We start from the raw sequence: 16,093 nt of genomic DNA, 5'->3' as shown, positions 1-16,093 counted from the left end.
TATGTTAATTATACTATGGTTTATGTTACTTATTTTCAAATTAGGCAGGTATGCCATGGATTGGCAGCCCACGTTATTGATTATCCTTACTGAAGCACATGCAAGTGTACAACAGTCTGCTGTGAGCATTTGATGTGGTTTTATCTCAAAAAATAAACCACATTATGATTGATTTTGACATTACAATGTCAATTATGACTGCTATATTATTATGAACAGTATAATACTCTTAAATTTTGCTACTGCTTAAAGAAAAATAAAGGTATTCGCTTCTCCAGGAGCCCCCACCTCATTCCTGAGTGCATTCGTCAGTTGGTTTGAATCTTGCTGGAGAGAGAAATTTTTAAGGTCTCTTCAGTTAGGGCTGTAGTTAGCCAACCTTGGGCAGAGAAAATAGGTTTAATCCCATGAGTCCCCTTGAGTTTTTCAGTTTACACAACACACAAATTGGTCTGTGAATATATACTGGTAAAGACATATACAAGTTACTGTTTAATTTAGCTCTAAGGCAGCTAAAGTCATTGTGTCTGCAAACTGATTGTATTCGATGGTCAGTTTCCATGTTTGAAAAGATTAAAAAAAAATCCAAGTTTTCAGAGAATAAATATATAATCTTCACTTGAGACTGACTAACTTGGCCATCTCAGATATTCCTTGAGCAGTACAGTGCATAGGTAAACTGTGTTATTTGATGATAACAATACACTCAAACCTATGATGGTTTAATTATGTTTATATCCAATTTGGAAATAAGCACTTAATGGAGTCAAATGTTTCGTGATATTTCTTACCACTTCTTTAGTAATTGCAAAGACAGTAACTAAGGGTTATCATTATGAAATTTTTAAAAATAGTAAACTTAAATTTCTAAAAATTTTTAATAAATCAAAAGCAGATCCAATTTGAAAAAATTTGTTTTAAGGTTAATTTATATAAGTAAATAATAATAATAATTAATCACTTAGCAGATGTATTTACAATATCACTATAACCTAATTAACCTTTTGTGACGTGATATTGTCCAGAAGATTCATTTCATCTAGACAGGACTGAAACTCAAGCTTTTTCCATGGGCATGGTGATTGTATTCATTTTGCAAGCCATGAGGGCCATAATACCAATGATTATATGTAGCACTGTGACTGAAGTAGTCTATGAACAGCACAATCCCTAAAAAAACATGTCACCCCCACCAACTGGGAGGTATCATCATATCTAGAACTTTGATATGCCTGATATTAGTTTGATAAATCATTTTTCCTTGCAGAGTAATGGATATGCCACAGCTTGACTCCATGACAGGCTTACTCATATGAACAGCTATCCACATATTTTTCCCTTTAACACTCCTCTTCAGTTCACTTGAAATTAAGTTGAAGAGTTGAGATGTGATCTGTTCTAGCAGGGCATCTCACTGATGCTCTTATAGAATAGATCTTACACAGCCAACATCTTTTAGTTTGTCGATCACAATGTTTTATTGTTGAAAATGGCGACCGGGCTAGCCGGGTAGGTAAAGTGCCTGCCTGGCAACCCAAAGGTCGTGGGTTCGATTCTCGCCTCGGGCTGGATATCACGATGGTGCCGAACCAACCGGTTGGTTGGATATCCCGGCCACGATACACGAAGGAAGCAAGAAAAAAACTGGTTCCTTCGTGTATTGATCACATCATACGAAATAAATAAATAAAAATTGTTGAAATTAAAACAAAATGATGTTTTTCCTTTGGGGATAGACCAGTGAAGTAAGCCATGAGGGTCATAAAACACAATGATTATATGTAGCACTGTATGAACTAGCACACTGTGACCGAAGTAGCTAATGAATCATGCAATCCCTAAAACAACCCCCCACCACCAACTGAGAAACTTTTTTGTCCTCTCTGAAGAAAAAAAAAAAAAAAAAAAAAAACTGTAACACTGACCCGGAACTTGGTCAAGATGAAATTAAGTAAGTTAAAATATCTTCTGTGTTTTAACTTACACTTGGTTCTACAGAGTATTGTTTATATAAGGCCTATTCAAGAAAAAATAATTATAAATTTACAAAAAAACAAACAATAAAAACTTTACAGCCAAACAAATACACATTAGTCTACTGAACAATGGTACACAAACTATGGTTTGTGTGCCACCATGCCTGTATTTGGCATAGCAGTAGCTCAAAGACATTTATTGAAATTTTCACCTATTTATACATCTTTACAGTGTACATGTGAACACCAGTATAATGCTCAAATATTGACAATTTGTCAAATTTTCTCAAAAGGCAATTGTCAGCCATTAAATCCTGCTACCACCTAAAAAAAAAGTAAAACACAAACAAGAGCTTACTCCATGTTACAGAATGCCTATAAAGAATCTGTGCTTCCATGTACAACTAGACAGCGGTTTAAATAACTTAAAGGATGGGTGTAATTCAATAGCAAAGACTGGTGGCCAGGCTTTCAAGAGTGCAATAAAAGACAAAAACATCAATACTCTTATTGCAACAGTGTGGTGGTAGATGATTCTCATTAACTAGCACAATACCACCATTTTGCTTACTGGGAGCTGAAATGGTGGAACCCACGTTTAGTCTCCAGCAACTCCCCACTAATCTCTTCCATCACAGTATGATTGTTGTGTTTTGAGGTTATGACACAATGACAAGATTCAATCTTCCTCACAATTCAAGAGGACAGCTCTAAAATGGTGTTCGCAGGCTGGCTGCAAGATAGTCCACTGGACTAAACCTATTGGTAACTATCTAGGAGGCTTGTGGATCAGCTAGTGTATAATCTCGCTACCTCTCTTCTGCCAGTTAGTGACTGGAGGGGGGTCCGAGTAATGTATATGTGGGGGAGCCATTGTCGAGGCCATGTTATGTCAAGGAGCTGGGTATATTCTTGCTGTGTGTACACCATGCCTAAAAACTTCATTACTTCATACATATCCTCCCTACCTTTTCTTACTACTGAAAACATCATGAATAATCAAATTAATAATACAAGCTTATCTGTAAAAAGACCTAAACCTCCCAAACACTTCCTTGTTCATTTAACAAATATACATGGTATCAGTTCCAATCTCAATGATATCCATTTCCACTTACAGTCTGCCAAATCTTACATTGTGGCCATTTACAATGTGTGGGAATGGCCACGAGAATTTGGCATTGAAAGAATACAAAATGGGATGATCTGCGATACTTCTTTTCTTTGGTTGGATTATTGTTTCAGATCTTCTGATGTCAATGCTTGCTCAGATTGTGTCAGTGAAATTATTCTTGTAGGGATGAAATCCTTTATTCTGCACTCCACCTTAAAATCCCATCCTTTATCTAAACTGGTTTTCCAATAAATGCGCTAAGGCTGTTCAATATAAAAATGTTGTATATTGCAATTTGTTTGCATCCAAATCTCCAAGTGCATTTTCTGCCTATACAAAAGCTTGTAAAAACTGTAAAGCAGTTATTAATCAGTCTAAACTAGATTTTGAGCAAGTTAATAGAAAACCTTCTTCTTTTCCAAATGTTAGTGGGGCATTCTGATCTCTTGCCAAAGCTATTGGCTGCAACTTTTCCCCATCTCTATCAAAATGGGATGGTTCTATTACCACCTCAGCTTAAGAAAACGCTGACCTGCTAGCATCCTACTTTTCTTCTAACTCATGTATTGATGATCTTAGAAAACCACCTCTCACCATTCCCAGTACACTCCATTCAATGCCTCTGTGGCCTTCTGTTATGAGGATGTCAGAAAGAATTTTGAACAGTCTTGATACCAAGACTGTTCAGGAAATACCACATGATGGCATTTCTCCACTTGTTCTCAAAACCTGTGCTCTTGAGTTTATTCCTGTTTTATGTTGCCCTTTTACACTTTCTCAATCCACAGGTGTTGCCCTTCTGCTAGTTCTTGTCTTCTATCAGATAAATGTGATAAATGTCTACCAAACCTTCTTTATGGTTCAAATCTGGAATCACGTACTTTTTCCCTACTTAAAAAAAAAAAAATAAATAAATAAATAAATAAGGAAGACAAAGTAAGAGAGAAAAATATGAAGGATGTGCCAAAGCAGGGATTTGAACAAGTTTTTGGAATATAGTAACAATGCCATTTGATACACATTCATTTAGCTAAATCTATGATCATTCACATCATTTTGAACAGCCTTTATTCTTACTCCTTGGATGGAAATGTGGGGAAGTTCTCTTTTTAGATGTTTCCAAATGCATAAATACTCTTCTTGCAATTTCTATCCATGTATCCTCATGTAACAACTCTACTCCCATGGAGAAATTTTCAGATAATTTTATATTTGGCTCATTTAGAAAGATTTGTTGAGCCATCTCAAATAATATTAAAATTGGCCAATATAAATTCATGATTTTTTTTCTATAAAATTGAGTTATCTCTGTATGTAAATGATAAATTTGAAAGAGTAGTTCTAATCCTTTTCATAATTTCAGGACTTTTTTTGTAGAATTTATTTTTATACATTTCTACCAAATATCATGTCAACTCTTATCCCCTGTGCACCCCACTCCTCCCACAAGGCATTTGCCAAATCACCAAATGACTACCCAAAATGAATGGCGAACATTTTAGGAAAAGTCTCTTAAGCAGAATACAGAAGATTTTCAGCTACATTATTTAATAATGCAATGTGTACATTATCTAACTTGTTTGTGTGGTTTGGAGAGTGATTAGTATGATGTTTTATTATATGTTATGTTTGCATATCAGCTCATAGGCTAATTTTCATGTTAAACAAGCTTAAAAACCCAGAATAAAGTGGGGGGGGGGGTTTCTTGTTTTAATGTAGAAGTGAGTAGCCTAGCCATTAATGATGTCATTGTTTTGCATTTATTGGTGCAACAACTGCTGTGGTTATATAATGCACATTTCACAGTTTGTTCTCTGAAGTAATTTTCTACTTTACTATGAGGTCTTGTTTTACATATTTTGTGGAGAAAAGTTTTTGCTCTTTATCTTTGGTGTTCTAAATTATATTAGGTTACAGTGGTTTAATAATTTTATGTAGTCAAAGACTTCTGATACATTATTTCTATTGCCCAAAAGGTGTTGTCAGATAAGTGTGTCTGCGATTCAGGCCTGTGACTTAAAAGCCATTTTTCTTTCTTTTGTAAAGAATACATAGTCTAGGATCAAGTGCTTAAAATAATAAGATCACACCTCAGTTATGGAGCAATTTATAACTGCTCCGTAACTGAGTTTAGAGCTCTGCAAGACCAAGGCTAGATCCTATACACCACAGTGGCCTCCATATAGTTCTAGGAACATTGAATGTCTCCAGTTCAAAGTTTGTATGCCAAAACTTGTGAACCTCCACTTCATCTGAGAAGACAAATTCTGCCTTTAAACTCTTCAGCCAAAGTAAAAAAACACACTTAACCAACCATACAGAAAATTTTGTATGCATCAGAATGTGAAAACATATGTAGAGTGCATCCACTGATAAACCAACCAGCAAGCTTATGCCTGAAATAATTACTTTTGTATTGGTCAGTTGACTTTCATAAACTAGCAATTTTAACTCTTACATCCAATCCAGCCTGGAATATGGTATCGCAACCTGTGAGCTTTTCTTTTACAAATGAGGAAAGGGTTTCATATCTAGAAACAACATCCAACAGTTATGTGCCACATATGTAATGTATTTTGTGTTGTACACAAAAATATACACAGATGGTTCCAAAAAAAAGTTACCAAAGTGGGCATAGCAGCAATCTTCCCAAGTGTAGATTTTAGCACAACAGCTTCCTATCAAATTGTAGCATTTATACAGGCTGCGAGCAATACACATAGCCCTAAACCAAATATATATGGGACAACACAATTACACACAGTCTGATTTTTACAGATACCTTCATGTAATACAAACCTTGCAACATGGCACTGAGAACAATAATCTCATCCTGAGACAAATTCGGAACACGGTAGATAAACTTACCAGATGGAGCCAAACAGTAAAATTCTGTTGGATTCCCAGGCATTGGAATCAAGGAAAATGAAAAAGGAGATGGAGCTGTGAAAATGACAGCAAGCCCTATAAGTTCAGCCTTTAAAGTACCATATGCAGACTATAAATTAAACATCAAAATCACTGGCAGGATACAGTAGAAACAAGAATGGAAAGATCAAGTTCAAAATAAACTTTTTCAGATTAAGTCAGAATTGCAATGGTGGAAATCCAGTAAAAGAAAGATCAGACAACATGTAATTCTCACCAGATTAAGAATAACACACACACACACACACACACACACACACACACACACACACACACACACACACACACACACACACACACACACTGAGTGGACAGAAATCATGTGATACCTACCCAGTAATGGGTAGGCCCACCTTTCGTCCAGATAAGGGCAGTCACATGGAGAGGCATTGAATTCACTAGTTCATAAAAGCGTTCCACAGGTATTTCCATCCATGCTTATTGCACAGCTGTCCACAATTCTGCAACATTCCTGGGTGTAGGATCCAAAGCTCAAAACGGAACTTTCTACAACATGCCAAAGGTGTTCCACAGGGTTCATGGAATGGGGGAGGCCATTCCATGATGGTAAAATCTGCGGAATGCTCTTCAAACCATGTCTAGTTCTAGTGGGGAGGCGCACTGTTCTGCTGGAAGAGTCCATTGCCCTGTGGGTGCATGATGACCATAAAGGGATGCATCTAGATGTACAAGAAGCCCCAATTTATGCCAGTTAAACATGCCTCAGACCATTACCAACCAGCTGAACAGTTCCTTGTTGACATGTCAGGTGTATAGCTTCGCGTGGTTTCCACCAGATACGCACCATCCCATCCTCTCAAAATAACTGGAAACAAGACTCATCAGACCAGGAGACCCATCTCCAATCATCCAAGGTCCAGTGCCAATGGTCTTTTTGCCCAGTTGAGGAGTAGAGTCCTGTGTCGTGGTGTTAGCAATGGGACTCTGGTGGGTCGGCGGCTCCCATAACCTATTGTGGCTAATGATAGCCTGATGACCTTGGTGGAGATGTTTCTGGCACCTCCCTCATTGAAGTCGTTAGTGATTTGTGCCACTGTCGCTCTCTGGTTGGCTGAAACAATGCGAGACAGACGTCGACGGCCACATTCATCATCCACCTTTCTCCACCCACAGTGCTGTCCATGATGAGGCGTTATTCTGGAAATGGCATTTTCCCAAAACACTCTTGATACTGTTGAACAGGGATAGTATAATTTCTGTACCACCTCCGGGATAGAGTGACCTATGCATCGGGCACCCACTACCATCCCTCTTTCAAAGTCTGTTAACTCACGATGTTTATCCATACTGACATCAAATTACCGTCTATATGCATGCAGTGATACAGTGTACCTATAACTGCCAAACGGTGAGTTCGTCCACTAGCGAAGAGGGGTGGCAGTGTCGTGTTGCCCAGGAACCAAGTATCCCATGAATTCTGCCCTTTCAGTGTACCTCCTCAGAATGGTGTTACTGGAATTACCTGCTGCCCCTCCCCCCATTTTAGCTTTGTGTCTGGATGCAGGTTTTTCTTCCCACAGAAATGATTTTAACTGTCTTCTGTGTAGAGGTATGGAAGTCACTGTTTTGGGCCCATTTGAGTTAATCGCTGTGCTTGCAGCTGATGTTCTATTGTTTGCATGTTGTGAAAGAGTGGAAAGAAATGCAGAAATCATCTACATAGAGGGTTGTATACACTGTATTAGACATTCATTTTGCTAATGAGTTTATTTTTATGATTTATAAGAAGTACTCCTTCATCCTGTGGAAAAACCCTTTATAGTGGTTGCTGTTCAAAGGGGGTCACTGCTTACTGTGCACTCAAGTAAAGGGCATACTGTCAGTGTGCATACAGAGAGGGCAATTGCTGTACTGGTCACTAGGGGTATTCATACATATCTTTCTGTTCTATTACTTAAGATAGTTAAGTTATTTCTGTCAAGAAATTTTTTAATATCCTATTCTCTTTTATCCATGTCTTCATTTCCCCATGGAGCAGAAATGAAAACACGGTAGCTATTTAAACCTAAAATTAGATAGTATGAATCAGAGCTGTAATACTCAATATGTTCTACGTTGATAATAATATTAGTAAATTAATAAGAGGAGTTTACCTCAATATAGTACGTGGAACACTTCCGTATGATACCCTCCAGAAATTAAAACGGAAAAAACGAAAAAATCGACAACTTACCGGTACATTAAAGTAAAATATAAATAATTAAATAATCAATTTAACACAATTCAAAATCAATTCAAAACAATTAAAATTCAAATTAACGCAATTAAAAGAATCTAAAATAAAATCATAAAATAACATAAAATAAATTAATATATAATCATAAAAAGAAAACGGGAAGGTAGTTGACCAGCTAGATCTAACTCCTCACAGCTTATTTGGGGTAGAGTCCATGCTTGCTAACAGGAGAGACTACTTCTACAGGGATGGGATATACTTAAATAGAAAGGGTGCAAGAATATTTTCTGATGCTATCAAGGCAGCATTAGGTGGGTCGGAAAACTGATAGCTGTGGGGAGATACACAGATTAAAAGATTGACAGTGGCCGCAGGCAGAGGTGAAAGTGATTCTTGCACTGCTTCTTCTTTTTTTTTTTTTTTTTTGTTAGTTGTTGGCGCATCGGCTTCTGTGGCCATAATGCACCTACCAAAGTTTTTGCATTTTACTCTGATCCAAGCCCGAGGCAGGATTCGAACCTGCGACCTTTGGGTTGCCAGTGGGCACTTTACCCAGCTGGCTAGCCCGGTCGGCGCACTGCTTTTACTGGAATGAGCAGCAGCATGGAAAGCAAGGTGCTGGGAGTCATAGTGGAACAAATAAATACAAAGGCTGTGTTAGAATAACTAAGAGTAGAAACAGGTGTATGTATATTTGCATCTACATGCAAATGTTAGAAATATAGTTAATAAATTTGATGAGTTTGAAGTGCTGGTCACCACATCAAAGGCAGATACTGCTGGGATATCAGAGACATGGTGTCACACAGATATAAGCAGTGCAAATTTGGAATGCGGGTAGTAGAATGTGTACAGCAAGGATAAACAGGACAGGAGGGGAGGATGGGTTATGCTGTTAGTTAACAAACACATAATATCTAAGGAAGTGCATCCGGTTGACATTGGTGGACAATGCAATGCTGAGTCTGTTTGGTGTGTAACATAAGCACTGGGAAAGGAAAAATGAGAGTAGGTGTTTGTTATAGGCCTGTTATAGGATATGAATCTGATGAGTATAATGAGCAATTGTGCAGAGAAAAAGAGTGGGCCAGTAAATCAGAATGTCTTATAATGGGGGATTTTAACCTATCAGATATTGACTGGAACTTGTGGGTTGGTGACTTGCACGCTAGCAAGATCTTTCTGGATTTATTGGATGACTATTTTCTTCAGCAACATGTTCGAGAGGCAACCAGAGGGAGTAATACTCTTGATCTGATTATCAACGGTGATTATTCGTGTATTAAGAATTTGCTGATAAAGGAACCACTGGGAGACAGTGATCACAGTGTACTGATGTGGGATTTACTTAAAGATGCAACTACCATCAAGGGTAAAGGGAAAGGCTTTTGCTAAAGGTGAGTTAAGTGGTCTCAAACAGATTTTACATTCTATTCAGTGGGATCAACTGATGATGTTACCAATGGTGAATTCTCAATGGGAAGCCTTCTGGAACTTAATCTTCGAGGCTTTTCATACCAACAAAGAAATACTGTTCGAGATTTAGACCTAAATGGATGTCAGATGAATTAATGAGGCTCGTGGCAGAGAAGAAAAATGCATGAGATACATATAAATTTTCAGGAGACACAGAAGATTATGGCAGATATAAGCTAGCCAGTAATAAAGTTACACAGGAGGTTAGGCAGGTGAAGGCAGATTACGAGAAATCTTTGGCAAAGGATGAAAAGAAAAACAGCAAAGAGTTCTTTACTTATGTGAACTCTGGAAGGAAAGGGATTAATTAGATTGGTCCACTTAACATAGATGGGTTGACTATTGATGATCATGGTCAGGTAGCTGATAAACTGAATGAGTATTTTGCATCTACATTCAGACATGAGGAGTTATTCAAGGAGGGAATGCCAGAAGTTTATCAAACTCTAACAGGGAGCTAAAAGATTTTATAACTGAGAGCAAAGTGGAGGAGAAATTGTGGAAGTTAAACATAAGGAAGGAGTGGATGGGATCTATGAGCAATGGTCCCCATGGACTGGAGGTGTGCAAATATATCCCCAATTCACAAAGTGGGGTTCAAAAGGTGACACAAGTAAGTATAGACCTGTTAGTTTAACTTGTGTTCCAGGGAAAATAATGGAGTTACTGGTTGTTAACGACAGTATGCTATTGCAACTGAATCTAGATAAGTTGGGTAAATGGGCTGAGAAGTGGCAACTGAAGTTTAAGATTGATATATGCAAAATAATATGGACAGCAGTAACTCAAGAGAAACGTACCAAATGTGTGGTACTACACTCAGGGAAGTGGGAAGTGAAAAAGACCTGGGTGTAATTGTGCAGTCAGATATGAACTTCGCTGAGTAGTGCAGAGGGGCTGCCAGAGCAGGTCATGGAGTCTTGTCAATGATATATATGAATTTTGCTAGCTGGGACGGAGGTGATTATCCTGTTGTACAAAGCAATGGTCAGGCCACACCTTGAATACTGTGTACAGGTCTGGAGGCCTCATTTTAAGGATGCAGAGTTGCTAGAACGAGTACAAAGTAGGTAACAAGATTGGTGAGCGGAACGAAGGACATAAGTTCTGCAAATTGAAATGCCTGGAGACTAGGCACATGTGAGGTAGTAGTAGTAGTGGCATGTGATGCAAGAAAGCAAGTGTATGAGCTTATGGAGCATCAGCCAAAAAAAAAAAAATTACAAAACAATCCCCTCTAAATGTTTGTCCAGTTTCTCCTTAAATTTATTTAACCTATCAACTTCCACAACGACAGATGGAAGTTTGTTCCAGCAATTAACCACCCGCTGGTTAAAGGCAAATTTCCGCACATCTATTCTACACCTGTCCTTCCTTAACCTCAAATTAAATTAAATACCTTAATTTGAATTTATGCTCCCTTAGGTTCATAATCTGAACAAGTGGAAGAATCCCATCAGGATTCAGCGTGCTCAACCCATTCAAGGCCTTATACACCTCAATCAGATCACCTCGTAGGTACCTAGTCTCCAGCTGCTGCAATCTGCAGAACTTAAGCCTCTCCTGGTAAGAGGATCCCTCCATTCCCCTCACCAATCTTGTTGCACTTCTCTGTACACACACAAGGAAATCTACATCCTTCCTAAAATGAGGTCTCCAGACCTGTATGCAGTACTCAAGACGTGGCCTGACCATTACCTTATACAGAGGGACAATCACCTCCTTTTCCCTGATAGCAAAATTCCTGTGTATCATTGACAACACCCCATGACCTGCCCTGGTAGCCTGTCTGCATTGCTCAGAAAACTTCATATCTGACTGCACAATTGCTCCCAGGTGTTTTTCATTTTCTACCACCTTAAGTGTAGTACCACACAGTTGGTACGTTTCTCTGGAGTTACTTCTACCCATATGCAGTACCTGCAAACTTCGATACTAAGCGTGATATACCTTCATCAATATCATTTATAAATATACAAAACAAGTGGACCCAACATCGAACCCTGTGGGACTCCACTAATAACATTAGTCCACAAAGAGCAGCACCCATTGATTATCACCCTCTGTCCTCTCCCACTCAACCATCCTTTTATCCATTGTAGCAACTTACTCTTAATACCATTCTGCTCCAATTTGTACAGTAGTCTTCCATGCGCAACAGTGTCAAAAGCTTTCCTGAAATCAAAGCATATGATATCAAAATTATTTTTTGCATCCAGTTCCTTTGTAACAACATCATAACAACCAATCAAATTTGTCAGACAAGACTTCCCCTTAACAAACCCATGCTGTGTCTGAATTATTGCTGCAGTCTTGTCTAGATGATCCTGCAATGCATCTTTAACCTGTAACTCCATTATTTTGCTCGGAACAGAAGTTAAACTAACGGGTATGTAATTACTCGTGTCACCCTTTGATCCCGCTTTGTGAATTGGTGGGGACCTCCCCTGAGTCCAAGGATGCTCTCATAATTATGGCTAAGGGTTTGCTTACTTCCTTTGCCGCCACATTTCATATAACTGAATAGATCCCATCCACCCCAGGTGCCTTTCTTATGTTTAACTTCAACATTTCTCCTCCACTTTGTTCTCGGTTATTACAAAATCATTAAGCACCCTGTTACAATTTGATAACCTTGGCATTTTCAAATAAAATCATAAAATAACATAAAATAAATTAATATATAATCATTAAAAGAAAACGGGAAGGTAGTTGACCGGCTAGATCTAACTCCTCACAGCTTATTTGGGGTAGAGTCCATGCTTGTTAACAGGAGAGACTACTTCTCCTGTTAATAACTCCTTATGTGTGAATGTAGATGCAAAAGACTACTTCTCCTGTTAATAACTCCTTATGTGTGAATGTAGATGCAAAATACTCATTCAGTTTGTTTGCTATCTGAGCAGGATCATCAACAGTCGAACCATCGATATCAAGTGGACCAATCAGATTCATCCCCTTCCTTTTAGAGTTTATATAAGTAAAGAAATCCTTGCTGTTTTTCTTAGCATCCTTTGCTAAAGATTTCTCGTAATCTGGTTTCACCTGCCTAATCTCCTTCGTGACTTGATTTCAGACTAGCTTATATATATCCTGTGTATATAGGCTTCTGTGTCGCCTGATAATTTATATGCATCCCATGCATTTTTCTTCTCTGCCAAGAGTATCATTAGTTCATTTTACAACCATTTAGGCCTAAACCTTGAACAATATTTCTTAATATGAAACATTTAGTAGTTTCCTCTATTAATTCCTTGAATGCTTCCCACTTAGAATTTGCTAACATCATCAGTTGGTCCCACTGTAGTCACCTTTATGGAAGCAAAAACCCCTTCCTTTATCCCTGACATAATTATATCTTTAATTATATCGTATGCCTCAACTAATATAATATAATATAAAAATATCTTGGTAGGTAAGATCAGTACACTGTGATCACTGCTGATAACCAGATCAAGAGTATTACCCTCTCTGGTTGCCTCTTGAACATGCTGCTGCAGAAAATAATCATCCAATAAATCCACAAAAGTCTTACTAGTGTGAGAGTGACCAACCCATAAGTTCCAGTCTATATCTGGGAAGTTAAAATCCCCCATTATAAGACATTCTGATTTACTAGCCCACTCTATTTCTCTGTACAATTGTTCATTGTTCTCATTCGAGTACAATGAACAATTGTACAGAGAAATAGAGTGATCTGATTGAGTTGTATAAGGCCTTGAATGGGTTGAGCAAGTTCAGTGCTGATGGGATTCTTTCTCTTGCTCAGATTAAGAACCTGAGTGGGCATAGATTCAAATTGAGGAAATTGTTCATTGTTCTCATTCGAGTACAATGAACAATTGTACAGAGAAATAGAGTGATCTGATTGAGTTGTATAAGGCCTTGAATGGGTTGAGCAAGTTCAATGCTGATGGGATTCTTTCTCTTGCTCAGATTAAGAACCTGAGTGGGCATAGATTCAAATTGAGGAAAGACAGTTGTAGAATAGATGGTGGAAATTTGCCTTTAGCCAGCGGGTAGTTGATTGCTGGAACAGACTTGCATCTCTTGTTGTGGAAGTTGATAGCTTAAATAAACTTAAGTCTGAGCTGTAGAAGCATTTGGAGAAATGGGAAGTTTTTTTTTTTTTTTTCGGCTGATGCTACATAAGCTTGCTTTCTTGCATCATATGCCTCAACTAATATAATATAATATAAAAATATCTTGGTAGGTAAAAGCATTCACTTAATGATAATGGGATTGGCCAGGTAGGTGCACTCAAATTTATCAGAACTGCTACACCTCCATGTGCTATGGAATTTCTAATTCTCTCTCTTTTCTGAATACAGTCAGTCCTCGTATAGCACGATAGTTGTGTTCCTAGAAACCCTCGTGCAATGCAAAATCGTGCAATATAAACAACAGGCCCTATGGGAAAAATAGGGTTAGGTGCTGACCACCCAAGATTGAACACACATTGGTAACCAACCAAAACATTACCAAACACAATAAATAACGTAATAAAATACTTACGTATTTTATAACGATTAAAATACGTAATAAAAAAGAATATTATAATTTTTTATTATACTTTTTATTATATTATATTTTATTATAATATAATAAATAATAAAAAATACGTAAGTATTTTTTACAAATAAAATATGTATTTTTATTATGACTATTACGTAATAAAATACTGTTAATGCTTTTGCTTCTATCGAAAGCAAACTTGTTTTTTGTTTGATTTTCTATCCAAACAGATGGCAGCCGTTCCATCTCTTCCAATTGTTTGTGCCTTAATCTAATGGATTTTAATTACGCTTTGAGTTGTTCCTGCTATGAAAGTTGTTTTTATTTTCTCTGCATTCTTTGTAATTCTCGGCGTTGCCTCATTTAGGTCTGTAGCACGTGCAATATCACATGGTCTTTCATTTCGCTCAAAGCGTTTCGCAGTTTCATATTTTTTCGCTATCGACAGTGGCAGACTGGCCATAAGCCTTACCGGGAAAATCCCGGTGGCCGGTGTGATTTTGGCCATAAACGCTAGTGTGAGGACACTACAAATTTTTCCGGGTAAGAATTTTTGACCCAGTCCGCCTCTGTTTATCGATATTGCTTTTTTTTTTTCTGTCTGAATCTGCAGTGTTTTCACCAGGACGCTTCCTTTTCACACCTTTTAAGTATTTTACTCATTTTTAGGGAATAAAGCACAATTACAAAACGAGGAGGCACGCTTGATACACACAAACAAAGCTGCGCGCATGTAGCAACTGAATAAACAGCACCGTAAAGGCAGAGATACACTATTAACACCTCACATTTTACTAAAGCACATTTCTAGGGGTTACTACCATAAAAGAATAAAAATAATTTCCAGTTGCGTTTCTGCTAGTGGAATCTGTTATAAATTGGTAGTAAACTCGATCTAATTGCATTCGCGATAATACCGATAGCTGGAATTTTACGTTATTATGGTGAAATGTGTTTCCCCTTCATAAATACATTTTCAGAATCTCCTCTTCATTCCTATCGTGTTGCGTTCAGTTGGGGTGATTCCGCGTCCGAATGCCATTTCTTGTAAACACAAAGGCGAATCATGCATAAGCAAATTCGGTTCGTGTTATATAAGATATCGTTCCTCTATTTATAAATCGTGTATGATCGAATTCGTGTAATGTAAACACGTGTTATACGAGGACTGACTGTATATTGTAATACTTTAATGATATACTGTTGTGTGGTTTAAGATTCTTGTAAACAGATGCATAATGGGCCATACTCTATAAAGAATGTATTGAAATTGCATTGAAAGTGGGCTCAATAAAGGCCCACTTTCAATGCAGAAAACTGTAAAATGTTTGTTAATTGGGCCTGAGATTACTTTTGGCTCGTTTTCTTGGGTGAACTCTCTGTCTGTTTTCTGTCTCCCTTTGTTGGACAAGGTTTTCCACTACTGTCCACTTCTTCCATCACAAAGATTTATAATATGGTTTCTTCTGATTGTTTTCCTTCTAGGGCCTTCACACAATCTATATAATGATATTCTCTGATTATATAGATTTATCTTTAATTGTATTGTTATTTTTTTATTTGACAGTTGCAGTGTCTGGTAGTATTGAGAATGGCATGTTTATTACTTGGGTCGGTTATTGCTGTTTCGATCATGTTAGCAATGAACACACCCAGTCTGAGATGGACTGGTTTTGGTGGGATGGTCACATCTGTTTGTGATTCTACTATTCTCTGTCTTTTTTTTATTTGTGCATATGACTGTCTATTCATATTTTGTAGCTCAACTGCTCTTTTTGCTTCTTGATATATATACACTGTGCTGCCACTATATTAGGTACACCTCTGCTGTGCACACAAATGGTTTGTCCCACAATGTTGCAAGTCACATGACCGTAGTTGTGGATA

General features: G+C 37.7%; 1 protein-coding gene across 1 annotated transcript in view; it reads right to left on the bottom strand.

The window, feature by feature from the left end:
- Positions 1–16,093, bottom strand: part of polybromo (protein) — a 702,481-nt gene that overhangs the window by 308,242 nt on the left and 378,146 nt on the right. The gene's annotated exons all lie outside the window — the stretch shown is intronic.

The sequence above is a fragment of the Mastigoproctus giganteus genome, chromosome 2, assembly GCF_048544385.1.
Source record: "Mastigoproctus giganteus isolate SK-2022 chromosome 2, ASM4854438v1, whole genome shotgun sequence".
In the NCBI taxonomy this organism is placed as follows: Eukaryota; Metazoa; Arthropoda; class Arachnida; order Uropygi; family Thelyphonidae; genus Mastigoproctus; species Mastigoproctus giganteus.
The sequence above is the reverse complement of the archived record's forward strand: the minus strand, read 5'-3'. Positions and strand labels throughout refer to the sequence as shown.